A 19,288-nucleotide genomic window follows, 5' to 3' on the forward strand; every position below is an offset into this window, starting at 1 on the left:
CAGTTGGATTGCTTTGTTGATGTGCAGTCTGATGGTTTGATCTTTTCTGCAGCCGAGCCCTGCAAACAATTCTGGGAACTGTTCAAGTGTGCCATTAATTTGCAGTACGTGTATCTCCTTTGCGAAAAACACAAGGTCTAGGTCCTCAAGCATATGGCATCCAATCAAAGTGCCTTCTCCTACTCTGTGATGTGGAAGCATGCATTGAGTTACTGGTCTCCATTTTGTACCATCACCTCCATGGCACCAACTAGGGCCAGTGGTTCTTTTCCTCCATAGGCAAATACCCGGGTTCGCAGTGGAGAGAGAGGAGGATGGGGCATAATGACATGTATTGCCACAGGTCATTACATTCACTGACACTCCAGTGTCAATTAGTGCTGGTATGGGCAACACCCATGATCATCACAATGCAATGGGGCTGGGGCCTCTGGCCTTTGCTGGATGGAGCGGTGTAGGATATGAGAAATACTTTTTCCTCTTCATCTGATTCCTCCCTGTGCCCATCTCCGGTGTACAGCTCTTTGCTCCTGGTGGTGACAGAGGGCCTGTCTGTGAGCAATAGCTCTCTGAGTGTTCGGGTTGGTGGCCGACATCCCCGACCTCTGCGTCCTCTTTCAGTGCTTCTGCAGACCCTAGCAAAATGGTTTGGCTTGTTGCACACTGAGCAAGGGTGGCCTGCTCAGTGTGGTTCTCCAGCGCACAGTTTCTGCATGATGAGCCATTCACTGTGGACGCTCCTGCTCTGTGGGTTAGGGGTCTGCTGCTGACTGCGTCCACTACCACCGCTTTCCTAGCACTCTGTTTGTGTGATGCCCATCCTTTGGTTCCATTTGGGCTTCCTCCATCTCCACCACTGGGGCGCTCGACAGGTCATAGGTGCGGGCCAAGATTAGCATATCCTCCATTGTGATTCCTGGCTGCCGCAATATGAAGAGCCTGAGTTGTGTGAACCAACACCCTTGTATTATCTGGGACCTAACTTCCTTGGCCTGATCATCATCTGTGCAGGTGCTTGCTAGTGCTCTCAGGCAAGTGTAGGATGCATACACCGAGTCCCCTTCATTCTGCCTCGCTTCTCATAGCTTGAACATTTTGAAAACTGGGTTGAGTTGGGGGTCAAAGTGTGTATTGAGAGCTGTAATGGCAGCATTGTAATCACCAACCCCTCCTGTGCTGGGAAGGTGCTGGAAAAGCCGGTAGATTTTGTCACCCCCCAAGTGTAGTATCAGGGATCGTTTGACCACATAATTTGCTTCTCTTGTTGCTCTAAAGTAGTTCTCCAGTCTGCCCACCCAGATCCTCCACCTAGGGGCAGTGGTTGTGGGTCCTCTAGTTCACTAAATTGCACTATGGTGCTGACAGCAGTGTGTACTGGCACTGGATTTGTGCCTGGTGCGCCTGCTGCTGGTGCGTTGTCTACCATAGTGGTGATTGGAGTACAGATGCTGTGAGCCCTTTTCTGTAACCTCTTGTTCCACTTGTCTAGGTGCAGGAAGCTATCCTGTTGTGTGGTGGGTACCTAAAGTACTTACACCTTATACCAGGTCCAGGTGCCCTATTAGTGAAATGTAGGCAATGTCTAGGAGACAGGCTCTCTAGAGGTAGCTGTGGATAAGCAGTCAAGGCTTATGTAGGAGACATGCAAAGCTCGTGCAAAACCACTGTAGTCACACAGCACTTACACACCTGTAAGAAAACACTAAGTTGTACAATAATAAAGGTACTTTATTTTCGGTCACACAATACCACAAAATACTAGAAGGGCAAGCCTCCAATAGGAGGTAAGTAATACACTAATCATATAAACTAGTAAACAGCAATAGGCATAGAAAAGGTTAGAAAAAACTGCAAATTTAGTTAGACAATAGTGACCCTAGGGGGAGCCCAAACCATATACTAAAAACTGGAATGCGAACACAGGCCCCCCACCTAGGTAAGTGGAATGTGTAGAGGGGAGCTGGAAGTACTTGAAAACCACAGAGGTAAGTAACACAATACCCCCAGCGACCAGGAAAGCAGGAGTAAATCACTGGAATCACTGGAATTTATCCAAACTATCATTAAGAAAGGAAAAGAAGAAAAGAAGACACCCAGACAAGACTGCAAGAAACCAGTGGTGGATTCCTGGAGAGGAAGACCAGTGGAGAGAGGGGACCAAGTCCAAGAGTCACAGTGGAGTCCAGGAGGAGTAGGAGCTACTACCCACCCAGCTGTACTTGCAGGAGTTGGTCAATGATGATGAAGAGAAGGTCAGCACTGCAGCCATGGAACCGGAGAAGAGTTCCTGAGGAATGCAGAAGTTGTCCCATGCTGGAAGGAACATTACAGATGGGTGTCAGTGCAGGAATTCCACCAACAAGCCTTGGCAAAGACAAATATCACAGTTGGCAGAAAGTGGTGCTGACGGGGACGAGCAAGGCCCAGGAGGACTCAACCCAGGAGGGGGAGCCAGAGGGGGCCCTCAGTGATACGGAGAGCCCACAGGAGCAAAGGCAATGCTCACAGGAGTCCCACAGGACGGGTACACAGGAATTGCAGAAGAGCCCAGCAGCACGACTGAAGAAGGGTCCCACGCCACAGGAGAACCACGCAGAGGGCTGTGAGTCACATGAAGGAGTGCTGGGGGCTGGAGCTATATGTAGCGTGAAGATCCCTTGGAGGAGATGCAAACATGCCTTGGCAGCTGCAAGAGACACGGTGCACAGGGGTTACTGTCCTGTGTGGGAAGGCAAGGGCTTACCTCCACCAAATTTGGAGAACTGTCAGAGAGGACCAAGAGGACTACTCCGGACCACCACCCGTGCTGCAGAATCCATGCAGGTCAGGATGAGAGGAGATCCACGCAGCCAGTCGTCGTTGCAGCAGGTGCCTGCAGATGCAGGGGAGTGACTCCTTCACTCCAAGGGAGATTCCTTCTTCCTTCTCGTGCAGACTGAAGACTTGCCGCCCTACGAGAATGCACAGCTGGAGAAATGTTGCAGAAGCTGGAAGGAGCTGTGGAAACAATGTTGCTAGAAGAGACTTCTTCGTGGATGCAGATTGTTGGTTCCTGGAGGGTCCAGTAGCAGTTCCAGTGGGTAGAAGTCGAAGTGGAGGTTGCAGAGGAGTCTTGCTGGAATCTTGCAAGCGGAATCTGTGGACCCACCCACAAGAGAGACCCTAAATAGCCCTGAAAGGTGTTTGGTCACCTAGCCAGGTGACCACCTATCAGGATGGGGCTCTGACGTCACCTGCCTGGCCTCTCCACTCAGATGCTCCTAGATGTCCCTGCCAACCTTGGAAACAAGATGGCAGAACGCAGGGACCCTCTGGAGGAGCTCCCAGCACCACCCCTGGGTGGTGATGGACAGGGAAGTGGTCATTCCCCTTTCCATTGTCCAGTTTCACGCCAGATCAGGAACTGGAGTTCCCTGAACCGGTGTAGACTGGTTTATGCACAGAGGGCACAAAATGTGCCCTTTAAAGCATACCAGTGGCTTGGGGAGGGTACCCTTGGGGAGGGTACCCCACCCAAGCCAGTCACACCTATTCCCAAAGGGAGAGGGTGTTACCTCCCTCTTCCAAAGGGAATCCTTTGTTCTGCCTTCCTGGGCTTGATCAGATCAAGAAGCAGGAGGGCTAAAAGAACCCTGTCTGAGGGGTGGCAGCAGCTGGGCCTGCCTGGAAACCCTAGAAGACTGGTAGGAGCAATGCTGGGGGTCCTCTAAGAAGCCCCCAGAGTGCATGTGATCATTATTCCAATATTGGCAACAGTATTGGGGTATGATTCCGACATGTTTGATACCAAACATGCCTAGGTTCGGAGTTACCATTATACAGCTGGACATAGATAGTGATCTATGTCCGGTACACACATAAAATGGCATCCCCGCACTCATGAAGTCCATGAAAATGGTATTAAAGTTTGTGGAGGCACCTCTGCTAGTGCAAGGGTGCCCTCACACACAGGTACTTGCACCCTGCCCTCTGGGCTAGAAGGGCCTGCCTTAGAGGTGACTTATAGTGACCTGGTGCAGTGACTTAAGGTGAAAAAAAGGATGCATGCCCCCTTTCACGCAGGCTGCAATGGCAGGCCTGCAGAACACTTTTCATGGGCTCCCTGTGGATGGTATAATACATGCTGCAACCCATGGGGATCCCCTGGTACCCCAATGCCCTTGGTACCTATGTACAATATACTAGGGACTTACATGGGGGTACCAGTATGCCAAATGTGGGGTGAAAATGGTACAAGTTACCAAGTTAGAAGGGAGAGATCGAAATCACTGGGGTCCTGGTTAGCAGGATCCCAGTGAACACAGTCAAACACACTGACAAACAGGCAAAAAGTGGGGGTAATCATGCTAAAAAGAGGCTACTTTCCTACATAACTCCCCCCCCCCAAACAAAGGACAATAAGGCTAACCTTGGACAGATGAGTCTTTATTCTCTAAGTGGTGATAGCTGGAGAGTAGCTCTGCATTAGAGTGGTTACTCCCAGTATCATCCACTGTGTGGCCTCTTCCCTGTGGGGAGGTGGACCACCCTTTCCATTTAAGATTTTCCATTGAAATGGTTTTAAACTGTGGGCCCTGTGGTTCCCTATGTTTAGGTTGTGGATTAAAGGGTATCATTGCAGGGCAGGAGAGCTCTCCCTGTGGCTCTGTGGTAGGGCAGGGCTGCTGCCCTAATGGGTTCAGAGCAGGACTGAGTTGCTGTCCTAAAGGCTCCAACGGAGAACAGGGCTGCTGTCCTATCAGGGGTAGAGCAGGACAGGGTTGTTGTCCTAGAAGCTCTAAAGGAGGACAGTTTTTCTGTCCTAAGTTATCAGGGGAGGTGCAGTGTTGCGGATCCAAAGTTTCCCTGGCAGGGCAGGAGGGCTGCTCCACGTTTTCTAAGATAGGGCAGGTTTGCTTTTCTGTCTTAGGTTCCTTCCAGAGGGGTTATTTTACCCCTGGGAGCTCAGCTTTGGTAGCCAGTGCCACCCTGAGAGACAGAAGTTGTCTTAGGGGTCTCTGTACCTACCCCAGATCCCACTACAGACCCAAAGGTGAACCCAACTACACATTTGGGCTGACTACCGCTACCACTGTTGTTGCTACTACTAGGGGAGCTAGGGTTACTAGTGGTAGTGGGGGTAGTAGTAGTGGTAACAGGTTTGGTGCTATTTTAGGGCAAGTGGTCTCACCTGCCCCGTGACCTGTTTGTCTACATATGTAGCACCAAGATTTCTTGTTTTTAGAGGGAGTAGAAGAGGACTTAGACCCACCCCCAGAAGAGTTTTGTCGGCCTGAGGAGGAATATTTTTGTTTGTCTCTTTCCCCGCACTTGACTTGATACTTACCTGTATCCTTATTTTTGTCTTTGTCATCCCCTGTACGAGCTTTTCCGCTCACCCTAGTTCTGACCCATTTGTCTGCCTTCTTTCCTTATTCTTTGGGAGAGGTCAGATCTGAGTCAACTAAGTACTGTTGCAACAAACCAGACACACAATTGTTCAAAATGTGCTCTCTCAGAATTAGATTATACAAGCCCTCATAATCACTGACTTTGCTGCCATGTAACCAGCCTTCCAAAGCATTAACAGAGCAGTTCACAAAATCAACCCAATCCTGGGAGGAATAGCAAACAGGAAGATAGTCATAGGATTAGGGCGCTCACAGTGAGTTCACATAGTAACATTTACAACCCATTTGTGGCACGGTGCTCCTGGCAAGAGGATCTTCCTTATTCCTCTAATGTTTCAAGGGAAACTAGCAGTGAGAAAACAGCTGTCAGGGCACTCATGAATCCATGATTAGAAGTTAGTGATGTATCCAATCTTCAGTATATAGTGACAATAACACCATGTAGAGTTCGAGCCCAATTTATTCTTGAAGCATAAAATTCATCATAGCAATAAGAGGCCGTCCTTGAAATCAATATTCATGTAGCAACCACAGCCAATATTCATTTAGCAACCACAGCCAACACGTGTTTCATCCTATGAGATAATAATCTCTTAAGGACTTCATCAGGGCTGAAAATAAATGAGAACAATGACTACATATGTAGTATATAGTCAAAAACTGTTGAGAGCAGAACACGAACAACTCATATCGTGATATTTGTGAGAATAAAACCATGCCATTCGTGACTTATGTGACATCAAATCCAAAAGAAATTAATCTGTAACACATCAAACAAATACAGAAAGTCACCTACAGAAGAATACCCAAGTCAGTCATACAATAAAGCCACCAAAAGGGAACCCCATATGCAACGTCTATATGTGCAAAAGGTTATCACAACATGAATGTGCAGGTCTCCATTTTAAAGAAATTATTAAACAAACACCCGAGTGAAAAAAGAATGCGAGAGAACCGAAATACTGTGAAACCTATCAAGAAGTACTCAAACCTACGCAAAATTCCCTTACAGGAAATCTTTGATAACCAATAATAAACCCCCGATAACATCCAGGACATACCTTAGCTCAAGTATGCATTATAAGTGAAAACAGTCTTCTCATAACACTCGCAATGTCTGCGGAAACAACAATAAGCAAACTCTGTAGCTATCCAAGTATCCTGAAATGCCCGAGATAAAAACCGCCACCAATTAAATAAATAAACATATGGCCAATGAGCCCAGACTGACCTTAATAGGCATAATCAGTCCAAAGTAAGTAGTTTTTTTAAGTAGTCTCAAATCGTATCCTAAATGTAAAATAGATGTAAGATAAACATCAGTATGGTGAGCCTAAAACGTAAAATTTCAAAGTTGGACCCAAATAGCGCAAAAGGAAGTAACAAGTTCTATATAACTCCTTAGGTCACTCACCTATCCTTAGAGGATAATATCTGTATTGTGGGGAAACACACCGCGATCAAGTAATCCCGCGGCGTTCCCAGTATCGGAAAACAAAGTCGAAGCCGACCGACCGGGGAAGATTCTATTTAAAGCATCCTCACGTTAGCGACAAGAACATGGAAAAGGGACTAACCCACAAACCACGGGCGCCATCTTGGAAAGGTGTAAATACTTAGCCACGAAGTAAAATACCAAACCGGTACGATCACCGAGCGGAAAACATGTCCCAAAGTTCATATCATTGTATAAGGAAATCGACCATAACCTGCCGGGGAAAGCTCTAATAGAGCGTCCCCATATTTAAAGGCAGGGTAATGACACCAGGAGATAACGGAAACACAGGGGCTCCATATTTCTAATATTAACTGCAAATGTCAGAAATCTGACATTCAGTACAAAAGTATACGGATCCTAATTGCAATGTCAATCCAACGTCCCAACAAGATAAATAGATATAACCTTAGCAATAGGGTTACTAAGTAGCTCTCTAAAGTAATACAGAAAGGGAAGATACACAAAAAGTAAATGGGACGTGCCACATTCATATCATATGTAAACCTTAAATGGCAAGTATAGACACAAAACCAGATATACAAAAATATACATTATTGATATACCACTGAAGTGCTGATGGTAATTATATATTACAATGAATATAAAACAATGCATACAGCGAAATGTGTGTGAATAATAAGTCTATAGAATATGTAAAAACATAGGTAAAGCATCACTCAATATAATCAGAACAATTATCAGTGTATAAAACATCATAAGGTAACTAAGTCACAATATAATACAGAGGCTACTTGGAATGAGCTAATGCTCAATGCAGTATTGATGTACTTTATAAGTCTACATAAGTAGAGAACAAGATACAACAAATATTTCAATAATTATTTCCAAAATTTCATTAATCTCCCAAGTAGTATTTAATTTCAAAATTGTGTTAAGACCATCTTCCACCGCTCTGAGTTTTAGGATCCAGTAGCATTCTTTTCTCCTGAGGGCTAACTCTCTGTTACCTCCCCTAGGGTCTCTATTTATAAGATCAAATCCCAAAAATTCGAAACCACACGTGTAGTTTCGTTTTGGCCAATGCCGCATATGGCTTACTATAGGGTATCTCTCATCCTCCTGTCTCAGGGCTCTGAAATGTTCACTCGCCCTAATTTTGAGTGGTGTAATAGTGCTACCTATATAATACAGGCCACATTTGCATATAATCATATAGAGGACAAAGTTACTATCGCATGTAATATTATGATGAATGTTAAATTGCACCCCAGTAGAGCTCATGAATGTGGAGATACCTGACTTGGCCCATCTACACATTCCACAATGTCCACACTTGAAAAAACCTTTGCCATGGCTAGTAAGCCAGTTATCTTGGTTTTGTTTACTGCGAAAATTGGGGCATAGAATATTCTTAAGAGTTCTACCTCTTCTAAAGGTAAAAACTGGGGTATCCGGGATCACCTTCCTAAGAATAGGATCAGCTGTTAAAATATACCAATATCTGTTCATACATTTACGTAGTAAAGTAGCTGTTTTCGTATAATTGACTATACAACGAATAGCATTGTCTCTTGGTCTAGATTTTTGACACAGTGTGTCTGGCCTTTTTAAATGCATCGCCCTCGTACGGGCTCTGTCAATCACATTAGAGGAATATCCCCGTGCTTTAAATCTATTGCTCATGTCCTCAATACATAGTCCAAAATCTTCTTCAAGGCTACAGTTACGTCTTGCCCTCACCATCTCACCATATGGTATTGAGTTGATTTGATGGACTGGATGTGCGCTCTTTGCATGTAAAATAGAGTTACAAGAAGTACTTTTTCTGTATAACCGACTCTCTATTTTATTGTCGCGGATAAGAAGTTCCACATCTAGGAAGGCAATGTTAGTCACACTGTGTTCCGAAGTGAAATGAATATTAAACTCATTCATGTTTAAATAGTTTATAAAATCGTCAAGTTTTTGTAAGTCACCCGTCCAGATCATCAAACAATCATCTATATATCTGCCCCAATAGAGTATATCTGAAATCCAAATACTACTCTCTTAACTCCAGATCTTATTTTGCTCGAACAATCCCATAAAGAGATTAGCATAAGCTGGTGAGAATTTAGATCCCATAGCGACACCTTGTTTTTGGCGATACCAGTCATTTTTAAATAAAAAAACATTGTTGTTCAAGATCAGATCTACCATATTTATTAACATTTTAGTGTGGCCATATAGGCTCGCTGGTCTCATGTGAAGAAAATGATACAGTGCTTCCTTTCCTTGTTCATGGTTAATACTAGTATACAGGGAGGTAACGTCTAGTGTAACTAAGATCATTCCTGGTTCCCAAGTAATGTCCGTTAATATGCTAAGGATATGTATGGTATCCTTAATATAAGATGGTAAGTTTCCTACAAATGGCTGTAAAAAGATGTCAACATATTCTGAAAGTCTCTCTGTAGGACCACCTATACCTGAAACAATGGGCCTATCAGGTGGGGAAGTAGGATTCTTATGTATTTTTGGTAGTGCATAGATACAAGGATTCCTGGGTCTGTGAACACGAAGGTACATATATTCTTCCTCTTTCAAAAGCAAGTGATCCAAACAATCATGTAAGAATTTATTGATTTTATTTGCAAGTGCGGGGATAGGGTCTGAAGAAATCTTCTCATAGCAGGTAACATCTCCTAGTTGTCTATATATCTCTTGATCATAATCTGAAGTATTCATAATCACGATGTTTCCCCCTTTATCTGCCTCCCTTATGGTAATATCCTTATTAGTTCGTAATTGTCTCATGTTAACGACCGACCGCCACTTCCCCACTCCGACAGCCACGGCGGTCATGACCGACGGGCTGGAGTCTGCGCACTCCAGTCCGGCGGTCGACCCAAGACCGCCAACGGTATCATGACCCTGCTTACCGCCGCGGTTTCTGGCGTCCGGGAACCGCCATGCGAACCATGGCGGTAGGCACTATCGGGGCCAGGGAATTCCTTCCCTGGCACTGATAGGGGTCTCCCCCACCCCCCACTGCCCCCCGAGGGATTAATTTACTGAGACCTAACTGTACCTATGTGGAGGTTAGTGGCTTGTTGCTAGGTTTAGGAACCTACCTGCCCTACCAATAACCCATTTTCCAACACTTGGGAACCAGGAATGATCTTAGTTACACTAGACGTTACCTCCCTGTATACTAGTATTAACCATGAACAAGGAAAGGAAGCACTGTGTCATTTTCTTCACATGAGACCAGCGAGCCTATATGGCCACACTAAAATGTTAATAAATATGGTAGATCTGATCTTGAACAACAATGTTTTTTTATTTAAAAATGACTGGTATCGCCAAAAACAAGGTGTCGCTATGGGATCTAAATTCTCACCAGCTTATGCTAATCTCTTTATGGGGTTGTTCGAGCAAAATAAGATCTGGAGTAAAGAGGGTAGTATTTGGATTTTGGATATACTCTATTGGGGCAGATATATCGATGATTGTTTGATGATCTGGACGGGTGACTTACAAAAACTTGACGATTTTATAAACTATTTAAACATGAATGAGTTTAATATTAATTTCACTTCAGAACACAGTGTGACTAACATTGCCTTCCTAGATGTGGAACTTCTTATCCGCGACAATAAAATAGAGAGTCGGTTATACAGAAAAAGTACTTCTTGTAACTCTATTTTACATGCAAAGAGCGCACATCCAGTCCATCAAATCAACTCAATACCATATGGTGAGATGGTGAGGGCAAGACGTAACTGTAGCCTTGAAGAAGATTTTGGACTATGTATTGAGGACATGAGCAATAGATTTAAAGCACGGGGATATTCCTCTAATGTGATTGACAGAGCTCGTATGAGGGCGATGCGTTTAAAAAGGCCAGACACACTGTGTCAAAAATCTAGACCAAGAGACAATGCTATTCGTTGTATAGTCAATTATACGAAAACAGCTACTTTACTACGTAAATGTATGAACAGATATTGGTATATTTTAACAGCTGATCCTATTCTTAGGAAGGTGATCCCGGATACCCCGGTTTTTACCTTTAGAAGAGGTAGAACTCTTAAGAATATTCTATGCCCAACTTTTCGCAGTAAACAAAACCAAGATAACTGGCTTACTAGCCGTGGCAAAGGTTTTTTCAAGTGTGGACATTGTGGAATGTGTAGATGGGCCAAGTCAGGTATCTCCACATTCATGAGCTCTACTGGGGTGCAATTTAACATTCATCATAATATTACATGCAATAGTAACTTTGTCATCTATATGATTATATGCAAATGTGGCCTGTATTATATAGGTAGCACTATTAGACCACTCAAAATTAGGGCGAGTGAACATTTCAGAGCCCTGAGACAGGAGGATGAGAGATACCCTATAGTAAGCCATATGCGGCATTGCCCAAAACGAAACAACACGTGTGGTTTAAATTTTTTTGAATTTGATCTTATAAATAGAGACCCTAGGGGAGGTAACAGAGAGTTAGCCCTCAGGAAAAAAGAATGCTACTGGATCCTAAAACTCAGAGCGGTGGAAGATGGTCTTAACACCAATTTCGAAATGGAATACTACTTGGGAGATTAATGAAATTTTGGAAATAAATATTGAAATATTTGTTGTATCTTGTTCTCTACTTATGTAGACTTATAAAGTACATCAATACTGCATTGAGCATTAGCTCATTCCAAGTAGCCTCTGTATTATATTGTGACTTAGTTACCTTATGATGTTTTTTACACTGATAATTGTTCTGATTATATTGAGTGATGCTTTACCTATGTTTTTACATATTCTATAGACTTATTATTCACACACATTTCGCTGTATGCATTGTTTTATATTCATTGTAATATATAATTACCATCAGCACTTCAGTGGTATATCAATAATGTATATTTTCGTATATCTGGTTTTGTGTCTATACTTGCCATTTAAGGTTTACATATGATATGAATGTGGCACGTCCCATTTACTTTTTGTGTATCTTCCCTTTCTGTATTACTTTAGAGAGCTACTTAGTAACCCTATTGCTAAGGTTATATCTATTTATCTTGTTGGGACGTTGGATTGACATTGCAATTAGGATCCATATACTTTTGTAATGAATGTCAGATTTCTGACATTTGCAGTTAATGTTAGAAATATGGAGCCCCTGTGTTTCCGTTATCTCCTGGTGTCATTACCCTGCCTTTAAATATGGGGACGCTCTATTAGAGCTTTCCCCGGCAGGTTATGGTCGATTTCCTTATACAATGATATGAACTTTGGGACATGTTTTCCGCTCGGTGATCGTACCGGTTTGGTATTTTACTTCGTGGCTAAGTATTTACACCTTTCCAAGATGGCGCCCGTGGTTTGTGGGTTAGTCCCTTTTCCATTTTCTTGTCGCTAACGTGAGGATGCTTTAAATAGAATCTTCCCCGGTCGGTCGGCTTCGACTTTGTTTTCCGATACTGGGAACGCTGCGGGATTACTTGATCGCGGTGTGTTTCCCCACAATACAGATATTATCCTCTAAGGATAGGTGAGTGACCTAAGGAGTTATATAGAACTTGTTACTTCCTTTTGTGCTATTTGGGTTCAACTTTGAAATTTTACGTTTTAGGCTCACCATACTGATGTTTATCTTACATCTATTTTACATTTAGGATACGATTTGAGACTACTTCAAAATACTACTTACTTTAGACTGATTATGCCTATTAAGGTCAGTCTGGGCTCATTGGCCATACGTTTATTAAATTAATTGGTGGCGGTTTTTATCTCAGGCATTTCAGGATACTTGGATAACTACAGAGTTTGCTTATTGTTGTTTCCGCAGACATTGCGAGTGTTATGAGAAGACTGTTTTCACTTATAATGCATACTTGAGCTAAGGTATGTCCTGGATGTTATCGGGGGTTTATTATTGGTTATCAAAGATTTCCTGTAAGGGAATTTTGCGTAGGTTTGAGTACTTCTTGATAGGTTTCACAGTATTTCGGTTCTCTCGCATTCTTTTTTCACTCGGGTGTTTGTTTAATAATTTCTTTAAAATGGAGACCTGCACATTCATGTTGTGATAACCTTTTGCACATATAGACGTTGCATATGGGGTTCCCTTTTGGTGGCTTTATTGTATAACTGACTTGGGTACTCTTCTGTAGGTGACTTTCTGTATTAGTTTGATGTGTTACAGATTAATTTCTTTTGGATTTGATGTCACATAAGTCACAAATGGCATGGTTTTTTATTCTCACAAATATCACAATATGAGTTGTTCGTGTTCTGCTCTCAACAGTTTTTGAATATATACTACATATGTAGTCATTGTTCTCATTTATTTTCAGCCCTGATGAAGTCCTTAAGAGATTATTATCTCATAGGATGAAACACGTGTTGGCTGTGGTTGCTACATGAATATTGGCTGTGGTTGCTACATGAATATTGATTTCAAGGACGGCCTTTTTATTGCTATGATGAATTTTATGCTTCACGAATAAATTGGGCTCGAACTCTACATGGTGTTATTGTCACTATATACTGAAGATTGGATACATCACTAACTTCTAATCATGGATTCATGAGTGCCCTGACAGCTGTTTTCTCAATCCTGGGAGGACTCTTCCTGGTCTCCCTGAACTTGATCCTATATTGTTCAGTGGTGAGACCAAACCCATCTAAGAGTACAGATTTCAGAACTGTATAGTTATCAGCATCTTCCTCCCTGACAGTGAGAAGTCTATCCCTCCCTTTGTCAGAGAAGGAGAGCCAAAGGATAGCAGCCCATCGGGGTACCCGTATGCCAAATGTGGGGTGAAAATGTTACAAGTTACCAAGTTAGAAGGGAGAGAACATAATCACTGGGGTCCTGGTTAGCAGGATATCAGTGAACACAGTCATATACACTGACAAACAGGCAAAAAGTGGGGGTTAACCATGCTGAAAAGAGGCTACTTTCCTACACATAGTATCACCAGGTTCATAATATGTGGACACCCCTGAGGAGTTCCTGCAGCATGGCCTAACTCAGTCCGAGCAAGGCGTTGAGGGTGCATAGCCCTAAAATGTCACCACATCTTGTGGTGCTCATGCTGTATTGGTTGTTCATGCTGCCCCTGCTGGACTCCCTTTTGTATAGTTTACAAATCCTCAAAGATACATAATAATTTGTAAAGGTTGTTTTTAGTGTTGTTGTTGAAGTTTACTAATGTTGTTATTGTTTGTTATGTTGTTAAATAGTTTTTAAAAAAGTCTTGAAGCTACTACTGATTTCTTTACTTAAAAGCTTTTAAAGGTTTGAAAAGTAATACAATCTTCTAATATTGACGTGGGGCCAAATGTACCAAAGCATTTTCCCATTGACACAGAATGGGTAAAACCTTTTGCTACATCTGGCCCTTAATGTGGCATCTCATTCTTCAAGAAATGTAACTGTTCTCCTGCATGTACATGTATGTTTAAGGTACTACAGAGAGATTAGTGTTTCTTCCCTCTGTAGAAAAAATATTTGAATACAAGAGTCAGGTTTTGGTGCAGAGGCAATGCATTCTCACAGTATACAGCACACTGCTGTCTGCTGGTGGAGAGGGCAGTTCTTTTGCACATCTTAGTATATATGCTTGTCACTCTGGAGAGACGTTTCTTTCACAGGTCTGTCTTTTCTTTACAGTGTACTACACATTCCTGTCCCCATAACGAGAGGTGAGTGTGTCCTTACATTCAAATGTGCACACTGGTTGTGCAAGACACAGTTGTCAACAAAGAGGATACTCCATTATACACTCTACTAATTACATTCATTATCATGTAGCGAGATATGAATAGAGATTGCAGTCTCTACCCACATTGTATTGTGCGTGTTCGACTTGGCATCCTTGGTGTGGTCTCACCCAACTTTTTGTCTCTGTTTCCCAGGCTGTTGATGTGTGCTGGACTCTGGCCCTCATTCTGACCTTGGCGGGCGGCGGAGGCCGCCCGCCAAAGTCCCGCCGTCAGGTTACCGTTCCGCGGTCGAAAGACCGCGGCGGTAATTCTGACTTTCCCGCTGGGCTGGCGGGCGGTCGCCTTCAGACCGCCAGCCAGCCCAGCGGGAAAGAGGCTTCCACGATGAAGCCGGCTCGGAATCGAGCCGGCGGAGTGGAAGCTGTGCGACGGGTGCAGTTGCACCCGTCGCGTATTTCACTGTCTGCTCAGCAGACAGTGAAATACATGTAGGGGCCCTCTTACGGGGGCCCCTGCAATGCCCATGCCAGTGGCATGGGCACTGCAGGGGCCCCCAGGGGCCCCGCGACCCCCCCTACCGCCATCCGGATCTCGGCGGTCCGACCGCCGGGATCTGGATGGCGGTAGGGGGGGTCGGAATCCCCGCGGCGGTGCAGCAAGCTGCGCCGCCGCGGAGGATTCAATGGGGCGGCGGTACACTGGCGGGACCCCGCCAGTGGTGCCGGTCCGACCGCGGCTTTACCGCCGCGGTCGGAATCCCCATTGGAGCACCGCCGGCCTGTCGGCGGTGCTCCCGCGGTCCTCCGCCCTGGCGGTCAAAGACCGCCAGGGTCAGAATGACCACCTCTGTCTTTGCTGTTTTTGGTTACTCAGGGCACTTTGCCACTGCTATCCTGTGCTAAAGTGCAAGTGTTCCTATGTAAAATGTATGTGTAATTGGCTTTCCATGATTGGCATATATGATTTACTAGTAAGTCCTGAGTACAGTGCACTAGATGTGCCCAGGGCCTGCAAATCAAATGCTACTAGTGGGCCTGCAGCACTGGTTGTGCCACCCACATTAGCCCTGTAAACGTGGCTCAGACCTGCCACTGTAGTGTCTGTGAGTGCAGTTTTAAACTGCCAATTCCACTTGGCAAGTGTACCCACTTGCCAGGCCTACACCTTCCCTTTTCTTACTTAAGACACCCCTAAGGTTGGCCCGAGGTAGCCTCATGGGCAGGGTGCGGTGTACGTTTAAGGTAGGACATATACTAATGTGTTTTATATGTCCTGACAGTAAAATACTGCCAAATTCAGTTTTCACTTTTGCAAGGCCTATCTCTCTCATAGATTAACATTGGGTCTGCCTTTAAATATGATTAAAGTGATTAAAGTGTAGATTGCCTTTGGGAGCAAATAGACCTCTGGAGTTTGGGGTCTCTGCACTCACAACTTAAAAAAACATCTTTTAGTGAAGTTGGTTTTTAGATTGTGTGTTTGAAAATGCCACTTTTAGAAAGTATGCATTTTCTTACTTAAACCATTCTGTGACTCTGCTTGTTTGTGGATTCCCTGTCTGGGTCAGTTTGGCAGTTGGGCTGTTTGCACCTCTCCTCTAGACAGTGACACAAAGGGAGCTGGGGTGTAGCTTGCATATCCTGATGGGCCATCTGGGCTGAGGGGAGGGGAGGTGTAGTCACTCACCCCTGAAAGGGCTGTGCCTGCCCTCACACAATGCAGTCTCCAACCCCCTGGAGTGTGTCTGGGGCCTGGCCTGGGCAAGGAAGGATCTTACAAGCAAGAGAGACTTTCCTTTGAAGTTTGCCTACTTCAAAGACAGAAAGTGGTATAAGAAGAGCACCCCAAACCTCTGAAATTAGATCACTTATGGAATCAAGATGAAACTCTGCCAATGAGAAGAGCTGAAGAGAAGTGCTACCCCTGCCTGTGACTGTGCTTTGTTGGCCTATCCTGCCGTTGCTGCTTCTGCCTGTGAAAGGGGACAAAGACTGGACTTTGTTGTGCATTCCTGCTTGAGAAGAATCTCCAAGGGCTTGAACTGAGCTTGCCTCCTGTTGTTGAAGTCTTAGGGCCATCAGAGACTTCCCCTGTCAGCACCTGGACTCTCTGCTGAGACTCCTACCCTGCCAAGTGGTGCCCTATCCAGTATTGGGCCCTTGAAAGGTGAAGCTGGCGGACAAAGACTGAAAATCCACGCACAGACTGCTGTGTAGGGAAATTTTTGACGCACCTTCCGTGATGCGCCTTTTAAGCGACACGCCGCCGGCTTTGGAGCTGAAATCAAAGCTCCACCTGCATCACGGCTGGAACATCGACGCAACGCAGCTGGAGAAACAACGCACAACACCTGCTAACGGAGGCTGATAATGATGGAAATCCCTTGCAGCACGTTTTGTGATACCGTGTGACTGGATTTTCGACGTAGCGTCACTGGGTGTGGAAAAACAACGCAAAGCCTGCCCGGACCCGAGGTGCCCGTCTGGATCGACACATCACTCTCTTGCGGGAGAGATGAAACGACGCACGTCGTCCGACTTGCGGAGGAACGACGCATGGTCTCGCTTGACAAGTGCAACATCGATGTATCGCTGGCCTTGTCTGACGCACACTCGCCTGCAGTGTTATTTTGATGCTACCCAGGTACTTTTGTGCACTAACAACGTTTTCACTGTTTTCTAAAGGATTCAGGCCCTCATTATGAGATTGGTGGCAAATGCCGCCTACCGCCACGGCAACGGCCACCAAGATACCACCACCGTGGCTACCGACCATCCATGGCATTATGACCGTAGCTGGAATTCCGCCAGCAGGCCTGCAGAATTCCGGCTACGGTCATGGCGGCGGACGATGGTAAGGTGGCGCTGCTGCCAGCAGCAGAGCCACGCCAGCAAAACACTGCCTATCGTATCATGTTCCTGGCGGTGTTTTGCTGGCAGACGCTGCTCCAGGCAGGAGCGCCGCATCCCGTCTCCTGCTGGAGGGCCCCCTGCAAGCAGGTATGTCCGGTTCTCCAACAGGAGAGGGGGGTGGAGGGTGTTGTGTGCGTGTGTGGGGGTGTGCGTGACTGTGTTTGAATGCGTGCATGCGTGTGTAATAAGTGTGTGCATGAGTGGGTGTGTGTGTGTACGTGCATGTTGTGTCGTGTGATTGCGTGTGTGCCTGGATGTATGTTTGTGAGTGTTGCTGTGAGTGTGTATGAATGTATGCATGCATGTGTATGCATGTGTGTATGGGTGTGTATGTATGTGCGTGTATGTGTGTGCATGTATGTGTGTATATGTGGGGGGTAAGAGGGGGAGGTCTCTGGGGAGGCGGAGGGGGCAGGGGAGACCACTCTCAGTGCCAGGGAAGGAAGTCCTTCGTACTGATAGTGCCTACCGCCATGGTTTCCGTGGCAGTACAAAACCCACGGAAACCATGGTGGTGGGCGGGGTCAAAATGTCATGGGCGGCCTAGTGACGCTGTGGCAGTTGGTGTGCTAACTTGGAGGTTTTGATTTGGCCAAACCACCAATGTCAGAATAGTGGAGGTATGTACCGCCAGCCTGTTGGCAGTAATACCTCCACTATAACACTGACCACCGGGTTCATAATGACCCCCTAAGACTCATTATTTTAAAAATTCATATCTTGACTTGTGTATGTTGGATTTTTGTTGTTTTGGTCTTATGTTGTTTAGATAAATATTGCCTATTTTGGTAAACCTGTGTTTTGTCAGTTTGTAGTGTTTTCACTGAGTTACTGTGTGTGTTGGGTACAAAAACTTTACACATTGCTTATTGTTAGAAATTGGGTCTTTGGTTGGCAGTCAGGTTACCACTCTAGTCAGGATAAGTCACACACAATCCAAATTATCCTGTGCCCACCCTCTGGTAGCTTGGCACTGAGCAGTTGGGCTTAACTTGGAAGGCAATGTGTAAAGTATTTGTGCAATAAATCATACAATGACACAATATAGCACCACAAAAATACACCAGTGTTTAGAAAAATTTATAATATTTATCTGGATATTTGCAGGTCAAAACGATCAAGGATGCAATAAGAAAATGTAAAGATATCACTGAAAAGTGATATAAAGTGTCTTAAGTCTTTTAAAAGCAAACAAAGGCCCTCATTACAACATTTGCGGTAAAAGCCGCTTACCACCGTGCAGAAGACTGCCAACACACCGCTGCGGCAGCGGAATTCCGCCACGGTCATTGTGAACCACTGCTTGGAATCCAACAAAATTCAGACACCCACACAAGTCTGCCACACCAACGGTCAGTGATAAACTGGCAAAAACAAAACCTCCACCGTCACACCACCAGAAATACCCCCACACTATCACTACCCACGAATCCACGCGGCGGTCTTTCAACCCCGGTATTCCATTGGCGGTACACACCTCTGCGCTCAAAATACACACACATTTACAAAACACTGCCACATTGGACAATTCCAAATACACACACCTGATACACATACACACACCACTCCCACAGACTCACTACAATATAAAACACACGCCCACATCACCCACAAACCCCTACGACAAAATTACCGAGAGAAGGCCAGAGAGAGACACTACAAACAACTACCAAGCATCCACAGGCACACAATACCATCACCCACATAACTTCCACGCACATCACACAACACAACACTACATATCACCCCACTTATCACTACACACACCATCCCACACATCACTCACACCACCCCATGGCACGGCAAGGACACCC

At 45.0% G+C, this 19,288-nt stretch overlaps 1 long non-coding RNA gene across 1 annotated transcript in view; it reads left to right on the forward strand.

Annotated features, from left to right (window-relative positions):
* Positions 1–12,267: 12,267 nt before the first annotated feature.
* Positions 12,268–19,288, forward strand: part of LOC138247434 (uncharacterized) — a 72,076-nt gene continuing 65,055 nt past the window's right edge. Inside the window, exon 1 of the long non-coding RNA XR_011194503.1 lies at positions 12,268–12,382. This is a non-coding gene — a long non-coding RNA (uncharacterized lncRNA). The remainder of the gene's footprint in view (positions 12,383–19,288) is intronic.

This window comes from Pleurodeles waltl, chromosome 7 (genome assembly GCF_031143425.1).
Source record: "Pleurodeles waltl isolate 20211129_DDA chromosome 7, aPleWal1.hap1.20221129, whole genome shotgun sequence".
Classification (NCBI taxonomy): Eukaryota; Metazoa; Chordata; class Amphibia; order Caudata; family Salamandridae; genus Pleurodeles; species Pleurodeles waltl.